The sequence below is a fragment of the Equus asinus genome, chromosome 12 (assembly GCF_041296235.1).
Source record: "Equus asinus isolate D_3611 breed Donkey chromosome 12, EquAss-T2T_v2, whole genome shotgun sequence".
Classification (NCBI taxonomy): Eukaryota; Metazoa; Chordata; class Mammalia; order Perissodactyla; family Equidae; genus Equus; species Equus asinus.
The window spans coordinates 14,770,134-14,788,363 of NC_091801.1; the positions used below are offsets into that span (position 1 = coordinate 14,770,134).

The 18,230-nt window shown below is 40.7% G+C and overlaps 1 protein-coding gene across 15 annotated transcripts in view; it reads left to right on the plus strand.

The window, feature by feature from the left end:
• EYA1 (EYA transcriptional coactivator and phosphatase 1) overlaps window positions 1-18,230 on the plus strand; it is a 328,098-nt gene that overhangs the window by 238,325 nt on the left and 71,543 nt on the right. The gene's annotated exons all lie outside the window — the stretch shown is intronic.

Consider the following 18,230-nt stretch of genomic DNA (forward strand, 5'->3'; position numbering starts at 1 on the left):
AGAGATGAATAAAACTCCCTTCATCTTCTGCCCCAGCCCCTTGGTTTCATTCAGCAGAGTTTCTTGTGTATCCTTCCAGGGGTGCACTTTGCTTATATAAACATACACATCGCATCTGCGCCTGGCCACATTTTATTCCCATTCAAGTAGTATACTTTCTCTTTTTTTTTTTTTTGCAAAGGAGTCAAACCTTACGAGGGACTGGAAAACCACAAGGAAGCAAGGAGTGAGGCTAGGAGATTCTCTGCCTGTAGGGCTACATTTTTGAATCATGACTTTTCCCTGCAAGTTGGTTTCATTTACCTCTCTCTGTAGATCTGCGTTCTCTGCTTCTCTGCGTATGTGGCCGAAGAGGCTATCCTATAGCTCCCAAGAGTGAACAGCACTGCAGTTCAAGCAGTCAGTCCCGATTGCCTCAGTACCTGCTAGTCCTTCTTCCAAATTCCAGAGAGAGAAAGAGGAAAGGAGGGAGAGAGAGGCGGGGGTCTCATCTGGGGTCTCGCTCAAACAACGCTTCTAAGCTGTCAGTTCGTGCCCACCACCCAAGTCGTTCTCCAGTGTGGCTGAGCATCAGAGGCAAGGTGCGTGGGGCTGCGCACAGAACTCAGTGAAATGTAGATTTCTGAGCCAACTTCAGCCTGCTTGGGTGGTGGTGGTGGTCCAAGAATCAGTGTTTTTAATAAAGCGCCTCAGTCATTTCAGGCTTTCTCCAGAGAAAGGCCTTTGTGGATAAGCATATTAGCTAGAATAACAGTCAGGGATATAAGGGGAAAATATATTATCAAATATAAAAACATCTAGATTTTTACAAATACGTGTCTGTTATATACCTCTCTCTATCTACATTTATATCTATAGCTCTATCTATTTAATTTGTATCTATCATACACCTACATATACTCCCCTGGAGCCAGCTGCTGTGAAACTAAAAATTGGAGCCTGTATTTATAAGTTAATTCATCATTTAGATCTCTTAATGCTTTGTGTAATACATGGTGTGGGTTTGGTGAAAATTAAGTTTCTTAGGAATTTCCACAAATACACCCGTACTGTGTTTTCTGCATCTCACTGTTGAGTTCATTAGTGCTTTTGGAGACTCAATTGTAAATTGATCTTAATAACATTTGTAAATAAGTAGCGTTTGTCCTTTAGAAAGAGTTATGAGAAAGACAGGTTGTCTTGACTGTCTCTTGAGTCCTGTTCTGTGTCGTTATCCCTCAGAATGTTCCAGTACATCCCTATCGCTTATGCACTTCTCTGTTCTCTATCAAACGTCCTCTCAGATCCTTTTTTAAAGTATGGGATGTAATTATAGTTAGCCCTCTAAAAGATATTTGCATTTTAACCAAAATGAACATGATGAAGCCTTAGGGTGAAATTCAGCGTATCAGCCAGACAGTCATTAAAGTCTGGGGTATGGATTTCCTTGTGGCCATTGAAATCATGCCATTCCTTATTATGTATATTTTCACCAAGAAACCAATGGTAGAATGTTTCATTTAACATCGCTATAAGAAGGGGTCATGTAAGTGTTTATTGTCCATTAAAAACAAATCTTCATTTGAAAATAAACATGAGATCATAAACAAATTAAGCAAAATTTTGAATAGAATGAAAATTCTAGACATCTCATCTCTAGACTGATCATGCAATGCTTCTGATGGTGTTATTTTTTAATTCATAAAAATAGTATATACATATCTGGAGTCAGTTCATTATATCTTCCCTATGGCATTCTTCTAAATATATTACTTCCTTTGAGAGTTTTAGCAGTCAATCAGCAAATATTTGATGAGTATTTTTGCATTGCACATTTAGCAATGGAGAAAAATATATTCAATTTTGAACCATAAAGTAATTATGTTATCTTTATAGCAATGATTTCAGTATTAGATTTGGCTGGTGCCCTAAAGATAAAAGCATGATGTATTTGTTACTAGAGTAAAATTTTTTTTCCTCAGTAGTGCACCATATATATATATATATATATTTTTACTTTTGTATATTTTTTGTATACTCTTTGGATACATTTTATTATTTTTCTTTTTCCTTAAAGGTAATAGAATACATATTTTTCTGTACCCTACGTTTTTCACTTAACAATATGCAGAGAAAATTTCAATAAGTATTTTTCTCGTGGATTTGATATACAAATATAAAAGTGGCTAATACATTTTGAGCACTTACTATATACCAGGCATTGTTCTAAGTGCTGTTCAGGCATGAACTTGGTTCCTTCCCACCCAGCTCGGCAAGGTAGACAGTATTGTCATTGTCCCCATTTGACGGATGGGGCAGCTAAGGAGAGGTCATGACAGCACTAGGATTTAACCTCTGGAAGCTTGCCTTCGAATTTCAGTTCTTGATCAGGAAAGCATGCCGCTTCTTGAAATCACTGTGTCTGAAGAATCAAATGGGCAGAAAAATGGAAATTTAAACAAAGAGTCTTAAAAAGTAGTAACTATGTGGTATTCATTTTCTTTAATTATTCACTTCACTCAGCCAAGGCGTATATTAGGAGGTATTCAGTTAAATGTGTGTTAAATGTTTGAATGAGCTCTATTTGCTGATAAAATAATGTAAGTCTGAAGTTGTGAGGAAGTGATATGTAGTATATTTAAGGTTGTCTTATCCTGTAAGGATGCCCTGAATTACAAGATCAGTTTGAAGATGTCTTGGATAATCCAGTAACCAATTGCGCTCTACCCCCATTCCCCCTGTATCCTATTTAATAATTGCTCATGGTGGACCTGCTTAGGGAAAAATCTTCCACAACTTCTCTTCTTTACCATTTCCCTCCTCTTCCCCCTCAAGGGCCTCATTCTCTACTTTACCAACTTTTCCCTTTCTTTTTGTCTTTATTTCTCTACTTACAGCTCGTGGTCGATGAGCACTAAGTGTAGGAATAATGATATACTTGCATCAAGGAAAAGGGAAGCCATCCATTTTAAAGTGAAGGTAGACATCTTGATCCAGTACGGTCACCTTCTAACACTTGGAAAATATTTATATGACCCCTTAGAAACTTTCTCAAGTACCTCTTCATAAAACTAAAATTACATTTTCTTCAGTTTCATTCTTTAAGACAAAGTTTACTGTTTTCACTTTTATGTAACTGCTAAAATTGGAGTGCAGATTTCTAATATTTTACATTGTATATGTGCAGTGTTTACCTAGGTTGGATTGGTTTGGAAATCATGGCTACCATGGTTTCCGTGAGAAAATAGCTTCTGAGTTTCAAATAACTGATTTAAACATATTTAGAACATAGCTGACTTGTAAATTGATGACTCTCTTATATCTCCAAATCCACTTGAGTAAATTTAGCAATTGGGAATAGGGAAGCTTTGAATTTTAAAGTCAGAAGTGACCTTATGAATTCCTTTGCCTAAGACCTTCACCTTACTGATTATGAATAAAGAATCTAGAAGATTAAATTGTTCCAAAGCAGCACACCTATCATCGGTCTCATCTCTTGATGACATGCTGGAGTGGCAGCCTTGGGAGACAGCAGGATGTGCTGTGGCCTTTCCCACACTGCCCTGGCCAGCATGACTGCCTCCTGAAGAGGGACATGGATGTCCTTTAATGAATTCCCAGGTAGGATCAGTTAGGGACACAAATTCTCAGGTTGAAAGTTATTAGGGTTCCTTCACTTTAAGGCTTTTCTGATCCTTTGATACAGTAATATTCACTGAGAAATGAATATGATGGACAGTGCTTCCCAGTGATACCTGGCTGGGTACCACTCTACACCCCCCCCCCCCCCACTCCTACAGGGAAATCTATGAGCCTCTCTTGGGCACCACACTTCCTTGGAATGCAGTTGAGAGAAACTGGATTGGTGGCTAGGCGTTTGGAGTTGAGCTAACTTAGGTCTGAATCCTGGTTCTATTATTTATTCTGCATAGGTCAGATGGTACCACTCTTGTGTATAGGATGAATGGGAGAATGAAATTATGTAAGTGGCCAATGAAGTGACTGACTAGGCCCTCAAATGTTCATCTCTTCCATTCATACATTCAACAGATATTTATAAATGCTTGCTTGTGCCAGGCACTGTGCTTGGTGCTGAGGATATACAGGTGACAGGAAAGGCAAGGTCCCTGGCCTCAGGAAGCTGATGTGTTCTTTCCTCTTAAAGATATTACTCTGGTGCATTGTGGTTGTTTCAGAAACTAAAGCCCCCAAAATGTGGTTCACCAGTTTCCTTCACATAAAATAATTGGGGGAGAGCTGAACCAGGGGTTGAAATGTGTGGGAAGGATGGTAGAAGTTCCTCTGAGGTTGTCCATAGAGTACTAGAGAGTGGATAATGGCCATACTCCAGGGACAATAAAGCTCTCTTAATTTAGTTACTAGACCTTGACTGAGGAATTAATTTACCTGGGAGACCTCAGTTAGTGATTTTGTGAAAGGAAAGTAATGGTTATAAAATACAGATAGAGAAGTCAAAGCAATTCCCTAAAATTAATTCAATTAATATTTATTGATCTCTGACTTTGATTAACTCTGTAAGATTAGTCAACAAGTTTCCTTGCCTTTGGTTTTATTTTACACAAGTTTTTATGGGAGGGTTCTTAGAAGTAAGAATCTTGTAAAACTTGCTGTTTGATTTATCATGAGGGTATGTCCCTGGCGTCACCCAACATCCTCTCAATGAGAAGTCTTTGAACATTTCTGTCTCATCTCTATACTAGGGCCACCTATGTTTCTGTAGAGAAATTGGTTACCTCATCTTCTGCACCCATGAGCCATAGAGCTCTGTGTACCCTTGCCTCATTGACTGCAGACCTGAGGACCAGCACACCTATGCTGACCACTGTCTCTTCTCACTTTATTTTACCTTTCCCACCTCCAGTTTTCTTCTGATGTACTCATTCATATTTTTAAAAGGTTGTTCTATAGTCATTGTGTATATATTTGGTGGGTTATCTTAAACCTGTTTGGAGAAAGGTAGGATATAAATTATCCAGAAAATAAAATTAAGAATTAAAATGTTTTGTTCAGCAAGAATAAGGGCCAGAGAAAAGATTCACCACAACTACTCCATGCTCAGGAAACACTTGTTTTGCAAATTACATCACAACCACGTTTTTAAACGTCGCCATTTTGCTTAATATGTGCACAAAAACCTCTCCAAGATTCTCATAATTACAGCCTCCCAAGAGCACACACGCTCCATTTTTTTCTCCTCTCTGTTCAAAGTCCCAAACCTGCTCTAATTAATAGGTTTATTATTCATTTCAGTTCAGCTAATTCATATAAAAACGCACATTGCCAATTGTAAAATGCCTCTCAAATGTAAGAATTCATTTTCTCTACCACTGACATGGTTTTCAACTTCTGCAGTTTATTTTCTATCCCTGACAACGTTTTAAATGTTCTCCCTTGAAGCATTCTAAGAACTTCCTTTCTCGGGAGTATCTTTCCTTTCCAGTTTCCCATTTAGTGTTTTCCCAAAAGTGTCTGTTTCAATATTTTTATTCATCTAATTACCTCCCATGACTCAGCTTTGATATTGACAAAGGTTATTGAGGAAGCACATTTCTCTTGAGATTTATTCCTTAGTCTTGCTATTACATTGCATTCCATTGTTGAAGGCAAAGCAGAAAGCACAGTTTCTTCTCCTGCCACATGTAAATGAGGGTTTGATGATGCTCTTCACCATTCTGTTCACTATTCATTGAGCATCTCTTAATTGCGAAGTCCTCTCAGATTCTGTAGGAATACAGATAGCAAGAGGGTTGTTCCTTGTCCTCAAGAAGCATTTTTTTTGTGAACAGCCAAATCTAATCAAGGTTGAGTTAAAAAAAATGTCCTGCTAGAAGCAACAGCAAAGTGCTCCGGAAGAATGCAGGAACAGAGATTTCTTATGTAAAGCGTTTGGAGAAAAAGCTAATAAAGGAAGTGAAATTTATCCTCAGCCCTGGAAGATGCAAATGAGTGTGGGACAGAGGAGAGGGAAGGGATATTCATTCAAGAAAAGAGAAATAGACCCTTTTAAATGGACTCACTGATGGTGCTGTTTCCATCAGAACTTAAACTATATTTAAATTTCACTGAAGGATGAAAACATTTTTGAGCTGGAAGATCACTTTATGATCATCTTTAAGAACAAGATAACTATGCCCAGAGAGGTGACTGAACAATTCACATCACATAACAACACTAACGTGTTTATACAAAATATGTTAGCATGCGTTATCTTAAATAATCTTTACAGTGGTGCTGTCCTCATTTTACTCTCAAAGAAACTGAAGTCCAGATAACGTCCAGGTAATTATATAAATTACAAGTTGCCAAGCCTGTTCAGATCCTACTGTCTGAACTTGTAGGTTACGCTGTCTGTTATGATGAAATTTGAACTGCTCAATTTTCCATATTCTGTCCTGTAAGTTAAGGAGGCTGTGGAGATGGACCAAAATTTGCAAGATCCACCCTGTCCACAGGTGGACTATCTCCCAAACATTGAAAGGAAGGAAGGTCACCTTGTCGGAGTTAGTGCTGGTTCAGTAATCCATGTAGCTAAGCTTTGGTCCTAGGCTGTTCCTCTCCACTGGCCCCAAACTTCCAGGAGAAGGTGGCAGCCCAACCTCCCCAGGCAGGTGCCCATCAGAGGCTGTGCTGCCTGTCTTTGTCCTCATCCCTGCAAAGCAAGACTTCTGACTTAGAGAAGTGATGCTGTCTCTGAGAAGAGTCAAGTCAGATGTGTGAAGAAGGAGGCAGGTGGAGTGGGAGAAATATCTCAAAGCCCAGAGGAGACCCTGTTCAATCCACTCTTCTACTTTCAACCCTAATATGGCTCACTTTTCTTTCATCATGAAGGGTGAGGTTTACTCCTAGTTCTGTACTGTACGAAATAAACTGAACCCAGAAGATGGAATAAGGAACCAGGTGTGTCTGAGTTCTCCTCCTGTCAGACCCTCCCTGAATGAGTATGCAGGCAGACTGATAAGTACTTACCTGCCACACATTCCTTAAGAGAGTGATTAAATAGAATTTTACATGAGGGATCATTGGTGATCATGTGCGTTTTGTGAACCAGGGATGTTCCACATGCCAGGCTGTTAGCTCATTCAACAACAGATATTCACTGAGCTTCTAGTGTGTTCCAGGCACTGTTCTAGACTTGGGACACTCAGCATTGAACAAAATAAGGTCCCTGCCCTCAGGGAGTTTACATTCTACCAGAGGACACAGACAGCAAGTAAATATAAAATGCATCTGGTTGTCAGAAGTACCTGGAAGGATTAAATGGTCTATACAGAGGATAGAGTTAGGGCAGATAAATGATTCCAGAAGAGTGGTCGGGCAGGGTGACATTTTAGCAGACCCAAAAGACATGAGGAGAAAGCCACCTCAATATCTGGGGGAAGAGTGTTCTGGGAGAGGAAACACAGTTCCCAAGGCCAGTGTCGTTGGAGCGTTTTGGGGGAATAGAGTAGTGGGTGAGGGTAGGGAGGTAGAGAGGCCGGATCGTAGCAGGCATGTGGGCTTCCGGAGGACTTTGGATTTCATTTTGAATTAGGTGAGAAGTGTTTTAGCAGAAAAGTGACATGTTGTCATTCCGTTTGAAAAGAACTGCCTGTTTGGGGGCAGAGAAGAACTGTAGCTGGGCAAGAAGGGGAAGGGGGCGATCTTGTAGGAGGTGATGCCAGTGGTCCGGGTGAGGGGTAGCAGGCCAGGCTCGCGTGCTGGGGGCAGACGTGGGGAAAGTGGTTAGATTTGTAAAGAGACTAGAAAGTAGAGCTACCAGGATTTGTCGATAGATTGACTATGAGGAGTAGGAAGAAAAGAATCATGGATGACACCACAGTTTTTGGCCCAACAGCTGGAAAAGGCATTTGCCATTTATTGATATGGGAAAAACAATGGGAAGAGAAAGTGTTGTTGGAGAAATCAGGACTTTTTTTTTTAGCACATGTTAAGTTTTGATGCCTATTAGAGACCCCAGGGGGAGGTGGGGAGTAAGTTGTTGGGTAAATAAGTCTGATGTTCATAGGATAGTTTAGGGCCTACATTTGCAAGTCATCATAAATGCCATTTAAAGCTCATGTGCCTGGATGAGTTGACCAGGGCAGCGAGTGTAAATACAGAAGGGAAGAGAGCCCCGCATTGAGCCCCAGGCCTCGCAGCCGAGAACGAGGCCTCCCAGAGGCCAAGGGAAGGAAGTGTTGCAGAAGGAAGGAGCCATCAGCTGTGTACAATGCTGGTGAAAGTTTGAGAAAGATGGAATTTGAGACTTGACCATTGGATTCGATAGGGTGGTGGGGGCAGGGGGCAGTCATTGGTGATCTTGACAAAGTGGGGTGTTGGTGAGAACAGCGTGATTGGTGGGCTCAAAGGGGATGGTAGGAGAGGAAGTTTATGTAGAAGATAGTCACAATTATCTTAGTTATTTTTGCTCTAAACCACAAGGTAATAGAGAAATGGGGCAGAAACTACAGGAAGAAGTTGCAGGTATTTTTTAGGCAAGAAATGCATCCAGCTCGTATGCATATGTGAGTGATCCAGAGAAAGGGGAATGCTGGTTGAAGTAGTGGAGGGGGGCTTGGATCTTAGGCCCAGATGAGGACCTGGCCTTGGGAGCGCAGAAAGATCATCCATCTTAACAAGAGGGAAGGTAGACCGTGCATAGAAAGTACTGGTAGGTGGGTTTATCCAGGCAGAGAGAGTGTAGAGGGCGAGTGCTTCTCTTTCTCAGTGAATGAGCAGCCAGGCTTCTTGCTTGTAGCTGTGAAGCAGACTTGGTCGTGGAAGAGTGGCAGGCTGTCCCATGCTGTTGTCTCTGACACCCCAGTACTAGTAGATACAGGCAGCCCTCAGCTTCTGTGAGGGCAGGGACTGTCGTCTCGTTCGCTTGGATCCCTACTGCTTAGCACGTGGCCTGGCACTGAGAAGGTGTTCTGTCTTCCCACGTCACCCTCAGGAGCTCATGCTTCACTGGCTTGGGGATTTGTGATAACACAGGCAGGACCAGCTATGGTGTTTGTGGGCCCTAGTGCACAATGGAAATGCAGGCCCGTTGTTCACAAGTAAAGAATTTCAAGACAGCACAGCAGAGCATGAAACTAAGTGCAGGACCCATCTGAGCACGTGGCTGTGAGACTGAACAGATCACACATCCACAAAGCTGACCTGGTACACAGGTGCCAGTGGAATCTGATCAAACACGGCTGAAGGTCAGCAGACCCAGGGGCGCTGGCTGGGGGTACTGCTCCCTGAGAAGGAAGCATTACGTATTTACCTCTCTGTCAAAAGCTTAAGAAAGAAAGATCGAATCCAAACAGAAGCTGCGCCCTTCACAGATTAACAGGGATGCACGGATAGGAGTGTTCTAAGAAAGTGAGCAGAAAAGAGCTATTTAGAAAATTTCACTGGTGGCGTCTCCTGAGTCAGAATTCCACCGAGTCACGGTGGTGGGAAGGGAAGGTGGGAAAAAGTGAAACTCAGCACTATGGGAGGTTGCAGTCCATTCTCAGGGTACCTGTGGCATTAAAGACCATTTAAAAAAAATAAGAAAATCCTCCCCATTCATTCCCCAAACTCTGTAGTGAAGGGCACAATATAAATGAAAGCTTAGATCCGGTGCCAGGATAAGATGACCTATTTCATAGCTGCTTTGAGTTGATTTGTTTCAAAGACTGTTTTTAAAAACAGTATATAAAGACCTTTTTAAAGAAGTTTTCCAACACTGTTCCCCTTTTGTTGGGGGAAAAAAAGCAAGTTATCGGAATCAATGTGTGCATATGCATACTTTCTCTATTATGAGCATTTGTGTTCTGTCACGAGAATTCAGGCATGAAGTTTAGGCCACCCCTGGAATTTCTTTAGAGTTTTGAGAATAATAGGAATTTCAGTTTTCAACGCTGAGGATCTCCGACTATAGAGGTTGATGCCAGGCAGCCTTTTCCCCAACTGCCTTACGGCAGAGGAGAATCCGTCTACAAGACGTTGTCAGAAGACTGGAGGTGGGCCTGGTAAGGAATATTTGTCAGATTCAGTTGTTGGAGGTCACTGTAAGTCAAGGAAAATCTAAGTGTTCAGTGTGAAAGGTTGTATGTGCCCCTTTTCCATTTGCCCTTTCACCTAACTTTCCTAAATCTCCTGGAGAGTGAACAGCTTGACAGTGGCAGGCCTTTGAATTTTCCTTTTCTCAGAAACATAGCTTAGCTCATCACTGAGTGTCACTGATGTGCTTGCCTGCTCAGGTAGTTTGTGACTGTGTCCTCCAGGTTCAGTCAGCTGCAAAGAGCCAAATAAAAAGGTGTCCCCAAGGCCACACACCTGGAACAGTGCCCATCTTACAGCGGTTTCATTAGGCGTGGTGCCTGCACCGAGCCGTTCTGTTAGAGAGGAGAACACAAAATCACTCCCAGGATGTATGTCTGGTGCCTGTATCTTACCCAAGGAGACCCTGTAATCTGTTTTGCATGTCAAGTTACTGTGTTCATGAGAAAAACAAAATCTTATCCTCTTCTGTCTTGTTCGCCTATTCAAGGTAGATACATTCTGATAGCACCGTGGCTCAACACCCTTACCACCTGGGATGGGGCCTTTAAAAAAGTACATATTAAATTCCTTTTCTGCTTATTATCAATTCCAAAAAAACGAGCACTTCGTTCTCCAGTTGGGTCAGCAAGATGTTTCACTTATTATCTTTACCACACAATTTTAACTCAATGTTTGCAACAGTTTGAAAGAAGTGATATCAGGGGCCAGCTTTGTGGTGTAGTGGTTAAGTTCAGCATGCTCCACTTTGACAGCCCGGGTTTGTGGGTTCATATCCCAGGCACAGACCTACACCACTCATCAGCCATGCTGTGGCAGCAACCTACATATAAAGTGGAGGAAGATTGGCACAGATGTTAGCTCAGGGCTAATCTTCCTCAGAAAAAAAAAAAAAATTTAAAAAGAAGCATTATCATCCAGAGAAGTCAGACAACAGTCACTTCCTTGAATTTTGTAGTCCTAACAGAGTCACTTACTTGAATCTATTAGCAACCCACAATTACTTTAATGACTACAGTTTTATGCCCCCATAAGCCTAATCCGTTTTGTAAATAAAGTTATTGAAACACAGCTGTACTCCTCTGTTAACTTATTGTCTGTGGTTGCTTTTGCTCTATAAGGACAGAGTTGAGTCATTGCAACAGAGATCATATGGCCCACAAAGCCTAAGATGTTTATTATCTGACTCTATCGAAAAATGTGCTGACCCCTGCATTAGAGTTTACAAATAAACAAAAGGAGACTTAAAGTTAAATAGTGTGGGCAAGTCAGCCCCACGCCTCACCACGACCTGTGTGAGCCGTACCCCACCCTCCCACCAGTCGGTTTCACTGCCGCTGCCTCTCACGGTGTAGCTGGTTGAGAGAATTTCTGGGTAATTTTGATGAAATGCGGTTTTCACCTTGTGTGTTGATTACAGAACCCATCCCTGGATTGAGATGCAATCCCTTATTTCCTTATTTACCTTAAAGTAATCAGACTCAGTTATACAAAGCAGTTTTACCCCATAGGAAAACCAATTTAAAAAATTATAAACAGAAACATACCCAGTGGATGTATAGGATTCTCTTGGCCAGCAGCATCAAGCGGGTTCCATCTGCCTCCCTGTGGGACATGCCAGGGGGACCTTGATAGCCTGTCCTCATTGATTCAGAATTAACCTCTCTACATTCTTTCTTTCAATCTTCCTGATTTTGACTTGATATGACGCCTTTTAAGATGACTTTTACATATACATGTTGCTTTTCAGCTTCTCAAAGTTCGGGGGTCCCTCAGTGTCAGTTGCCATCTGGCATCTTCTTCATACTCGCTGGTATAATTGTCCCATGTACTTTAAGGCTTGAGTTTCAAACATGATAATTTCTGCTCTTAGGGAAGTAATCCACCCTGTTCTTTTTATCTGAGTCCCCCTGTAGCAGCAAATAGAATATAATTATTGTTTACCATGTCTCTGGCTCAGTAAATTCAGATCATCTTTATAAGGATTTCCCAAGCAGCTCTGCACTTCATTTTGTAATCTGTACTGTCTTAGCAGAGATTCAGAGTCTAGCTAGAGATAGGAGCCCCCCTGGCCTCAACCCACCGTCATTATACATGTGACAAGAGCTTCCTCTCCACAAGGAGTCCGGTTACTAATTGTGTTTCAGGGGAGCAGTCTTTCACCTCACTTAGACTTAGAAATGAGCAAGGAGGGCCTCCATCCTCCCAAAACACAGAGAAGGGGGCCCACAGGAACCCCGTGTTCCTCTTCCTTTACAACTACTGCCTTTACAAATACCAGGCTTGGAAAAGTGCCTGCAAATATTGAAAAGGGGTTAAAACTTTTATATAAATCAATAAAGGAATATAAAAAATTGGCAAAGGATTTGGACAGTTCATAGAAGGAAATAAAATTTTCAAGCACATATATGCAAGTATCTCCAACATCCCCCAGTTAGAATCACACACTCTGATTCTTCACCTAATAAAATAGCGACAACTTCTTTAAAACAGCGACAGTCAGTGTGTGGCTGTGGTAAAAGTGACAGAATTTCTATTGCTACTATCCTTTTGAGAACTATTAGGCAATATGTATAAGAAAGTAGGTAACGTGTTGAGGGAGTCATGAGAAATGAAACTGGTGAAGGAGTTTGGACTGGATACAGGAGCCAGTAAACCCTGATGGTTTCTGAAAGTTGGAGTTGGCCAAGGTATTTAGATAGATTAGTCTAAAGGTGACTAAGAGAGAGAGACCAATAAGTAACAGTTAGAAAGACAGGGTAAATATTGTGCCTCCGTAAATAATAGAACTTTAAAGCTAAGTAACCTAGGCTGTGTCCTCAATTTGACAAACAAAGAGAATGAGGACTGAAAAATATGGAGGTCACTTATGCAAGTCTCAAGTAGGAGTTAAGACCTCAGAGGAACTAAAGGAACCACAGGGACCCAGGCGAAATCTTCTGAATTCCAGTGCTCTGTTCTTCTTTTCAATACTGAAGGACTTATGGAACTCTTTGATAGTATTTACAAGTGTAGAATTTTAATGATCTTATGTAGATTTTAATATTTTATGATTGAATATGTAAACATTAACTTTTAAATAAGCTTTAAAAATAATTGCAGCTATTTCCCATTTGTAAATATTTTGACTAGCTAGTAGAAATAATTAGGTAATCCTCATAGATTTAATAGAGTAAGAGCTAAACTTGAGAAACACTTGTTCTATCAATTATCCATTTTTTTAATGTCTTTGCATTCTAGACTCAGTATAAAAAACTACTGCCACCAGATTCTGCCCTGAAAGAGTGAGAATGATGGATATTTGCTGAAAATGATTCAATCAAATTATTTATTGTCTACTGCAAACATAAATAATTGCAAAAATTGTATAATCCTATAGTAGAGATAAAAGTAATTTCAAAAGAGGAACCAGGAATTAATTAGAGAGTTCACAAAAAAGATACTTGAGTTTGATCTTTAGGGGTTAATAGGAATTTCACAGACAGATCAGAGGAGTGCATAAGAGTTCAGAAAAACATTCTAAGAAAAGGGAACGTTATGTTCAAAGGCGTGAAACAGCATGGCACTTTCAGAGAACGAAGATAATTAGGTGTGTCTTTCTGAAGTGCAGACTATGAAGGGGAGAGAGCAGTTAGAGAGAAGGTTGTCAGAGCGTGATTCATTGGGACTTTTTCAACTTGGCTAACATCATAGAACGCTAGTGCCATGCACGGTTCTAAGTACCTTTAAATGTATGTTAGTTTCATTTTCTCTCACATATTCCCACTTTACAGATAGTGAAACCGAGTCATAGAAAAGGTAAATAACTTTCACAAAGCCATACTACTGATAAGTAGTGGGGTCATGATTTGAAATGTGGCAGTTGAGTCCGCAGCTCAATGTCCTGTAATCTACACTGTCCTCTTTTTCACACAGGGAGTTTGGAGTGTTGGAGGGTTTTAAAGCCCTCTGTCACAGTGGCGCATATGACAGTTTAAAGGCTGTAGTAGCAAGCTTGGAAACAGCCTACTGTAAGAATTGAGGCAAAGAATGATGAGGGCCTGAACTTAGAACAAAAGTATTTAGGGGGTAAAAGCCATAGGACTTAGTCCTGATTTGATGGAGCCTGTAAGGAATTTCTGGCTTAGAAAACTGGGTAGATCTTGGTACCATTAATCAGACTTGCTAACAAAGAAGGAGGATTCAGTTTGGGACAACTTTACTTGTGGTGTCCATGGCATATTCAGATACAGAGGTCTAGAAAACAGTGGGATATTCAGGTCAAGAGATCAGAAGGTAGAGCTTTAGAATGGTTACTTAAGGGTGTTTGAAAACCTACTCACCAATGCTACCAACCACTGAGAGCCTCTGCTGAGATAAGAGGACCATAAAGGAAACTCTAGCGCACTGCTACTCAAAATAGAGTCCACAACTGGCTGCCTATCCACCAGTTGTTTATTTCTAGTCCATGATAACTTCAGGGATGTACTTCAGAATGTAAGCAACTTTGTCACTAAGAACACTGTTTACTTTGGCTGACTTTTAAAAAAAAATCTTAGCAAGACTTTTTGATGAAGGAAGCGTTGCATTGCATCCTGATGCCAGCTCCTTATTTTGTCCCAGAGCAGCACTTTCAGTGTCACTGATGGAGACAAGACTAACAGTTAAGCTTCGGGCAGAGGAAGAGGTCTCCAAAGAGACTGAGAAGAAATAGTGTGAGTGGTAGGATGAGAAGCAGAAGGAAGGGAAGTCAGGTTCTTCTAATGGTACATAGTTTAAAGGAGCAAGAGCACAGCCACAAAGGTGTCAAATAAGAGTGAGGACTACAAAACAATTATTAGATTTGACCATTATAGGGTCATCAGCAACATTTTAGGAGTTTTAACCCAGACTTACTCCTCTACCTTCTGCTGTCTCATTTTTATCCCACCGATATACCTAACAAATACTTCTCAAATCTGTACTTTCAACATGTGTACTAAACACCTCTTTGGCTCTGAAATACTCTTGGATTCACTCTTCATTTTACTTTATCTCTTGGCCAATCTGAAGTTATTGATCCCTATCTCCTTCCTGAAATATTCTTTCCTCCACACACCCCACCCATCTTCCTCTGCCCATCCCTTCTACACACACTGTGTGTCTTTAATTACACTCATTTCTTTAATTATATTATACCTGGCATTAATTTCCAAGCCTAAACCCAGCCCACATTTCTTCTCTGAGTGTCAGAGCAATCTAACAGGCTACTGGACATCTTTACTTGAATGCCCATAGACTCTTAAAGTTCAATATGTCCAAAGCTGAACCTGAATTCTTACCTACACTCTTCCCTATAACCCCTTTTTCTTCCTACGTCCCATACCTTGTATTACAATCTGCATGAGCATTATCTTTGACTTCCTCCTCCTACCTTATTCAGTTAGTTATTGGTTTTACCTTCTAATGACACTTCAAATCTGTAACTCTCCCTTCTCCCCACTATCTGCATCCGCACCACCATCATCCCTCACCTGGATTATTGAATTATCCTCTTGGATGGTCTCCCTTTCCCAGTCTTCACTTGCCTCCAATACCCTCACCAGATTGGAGCTAGAGTCATCTATCTAAAATGTAAATTTGATTGCATCACTCTCTCGTTGAATTCTTTGCCTGCCGCCCCAGCCTCATCTCTCTACTCTTCCTCCAGAGATTCAGGTCAGATTGATTTTTTTTCAGTTCTTCAGCATGCTCTCTGTCTCTGCACCTTCACACATGCTCGTGTGCCTGCCTGGAGCATATTTACATTCCCTTTTTACTAGTGAGCTTGTCTTCCATCTTCAGGAAACTTCCATACCCCTGTAAATTTGAGTTATGTGGACTCCCTCTGTGGTCTCCTAGCATTCCTCCTTTCCCTTGTCATAACCCTTTCCACATTGTTTTGTGATCTCCTTTTTTTCCATCAGTCGGTGCTTTCCTTTGAATTTTAAGCTCCAAGAAGGCAGGAACCATATCCATTTAGTACATCATTATACTTCAAGCTCCAAGTACAGTGCCTAGAACAGTGTGAACATTCAATCAATGTTTGCTAAATGATGTGAACGCTGTTCTGAGTTCTTTCACATCCATTATCTTAGCAGGGGTAAAGTTGAACAGTTTGAAGAGGATTTTAACGAAACCTGAGATGTTGGTGGATTAGAAGATTAAATTATTTGTTGAGTTGTTTTGCACTAGTAGGAGGAAGGAGAAGTTAGAGGCAGGAGAGGAGGTTAGGAGAGTAGAAGGATTTAATTCCACCTCATAGAACAAAGAGGAAGAGATTTGTTTAAAACTAGCTTGCATCGTTTAAATTTCATCTTCCTTCTAATAAATTGAGGCCTGTAAGGTAGGTTTGTGTGTGTGTGTTAATATTTAACGGTGTCAGATTGTCCATGTTTTAGGGCTTTTTATCTCTACCTGGAAAAACTTTAGATAACATGATTTAAAAATCTTCCTGTATGCTTTGCTCATTGAATTTGTTTTCTTTGAGGGGAGGTTTACAGAAGTGAGTAATCAATTTAATTATAGCTTTGCTATTTCCAAAACAAATTGAGATGGAATATATTTTTAAAGATTGAATGGGGTTTTTAGAGCCGGGATAAAGAAGTAAACACCAAGAAATAAAGGAATGGGCAATCAATAGGAAGATATCTAGGCTAAGAAAACCTAGGTAAGATAAGTTACTTTGAGGACAAAATTAACTCTAAACTATCTGGAAGTCAAGGCAAAAGACGGAATGTGATAGATACATCGCTTGATGTCTTTTGGCTTCTTCTCAAATATGAACTTCCAAAAGCAGGAGAGCTCGCAATTGAAGATAGACTTTGCAGTCAACTGCTTGAAGTACAGGTCGAATTTGATGCCAGCTGTGCCGGTTGCAAAGTGAGTGCTTCATTTTGAAACTTTTCAGAAGATTGATATGTGTCCTGTCTCGGATGGTGGCTATATTCTGTATGGAGATGTAGATTGCAGAGTATTTAAAGAAAAGGAAGGCCAAGACTTTTTTCTCAAAATACAAGTTTGAATCCATTGAGCTGCTTAAAAACTTGGAGCTCCTAATTCTCTGTAAAATATGGAAAAGAGAAGCTTCATTTGGAAGATCTTGAGGAGAGGATGCACAGTCATCTCCCTCTGCAAGCAAAGGATCTAATGTAGATTTCGAGATTTTGGCTTAACTCTGACCAGCCAGCACTGTATTCTAACAGTTCTACAAAACAAGCTAGCTCAAAAATGCTTCCCCAATAATTACCTAAACTGACCATTGAGCAGAGTTGTTTTGAACTTTGTGGCCGTAATTAACTAATAGGCTTGTAAGTCATTAAGGTGGTTTCTAGGTATGAGGATCATGTGTCCGGTTTCTATGAGGAAGTTCGCCATCTTGTGTGCTGTGGCAGAGGGCATGAAAAAGTCTCATCTAAAAGTGCTAGGAATCTGTTTAGGTTTTAAGGTTAAACAGGAGGTAAAGGCTGTTTCATCTGATTTAGAAATGGAATTTACTCCGTCAAAGTCCATCTGATCTACCTTGACTCAAGGCTTAAAATTGGAGGTGATACTGTGACCGCATGGTTTGACACATGGCTGGCCTTGTTGGTAGAGTCAAGGCTGATAGCACATTAATGAAGGTTAGCAGGTCTTCACCCATTCTCCATCGTTTTCTGTTTGGTGAAATGTAACATCAACAATGTCTCAGTAAGAATAATCATTCCTCATATTAGATTGGGAGATTCCAACCCATACCGAGTAGAGAAATCTGGCAGAGAGTTCTGTGGGGAGAGACAGCACAGTGGCTCAGCTGGAGTTTGGGAAGGTGGAGATTGTCTGATGAGTGAACTGGATGAACGGAGAAAAAACCATATTAAGGGGAGAGTAAGTGGTTTTGGGTTCATTCTGGAAACAGGCTAAGAATCTCTCCCCAACCTCACAACCACTGCCCAGCCATTCCTCTGTCCTGGTTGGGGGTTGTCCTTTATTTTGTGGTTTCTGTGTGATTATTTCCATGGTTTCTCTGAGGTACCCCAATGAATAATTTTAATATGCTGCCTGTTTGGGATTTGGGGTTCAAAAAGACCAAGACACAGGAAGAATCTGTGATGTCTGCTGTGCAGAATATGGGCATTGTCCATGCATCTGCATTCCTTATATTGATCACTCCCTTGTTCTCACAGAAAATGAGGGAGAAAATGAAGATTTTAAATTTTCAAAGAAAAATCTGCCTGGTG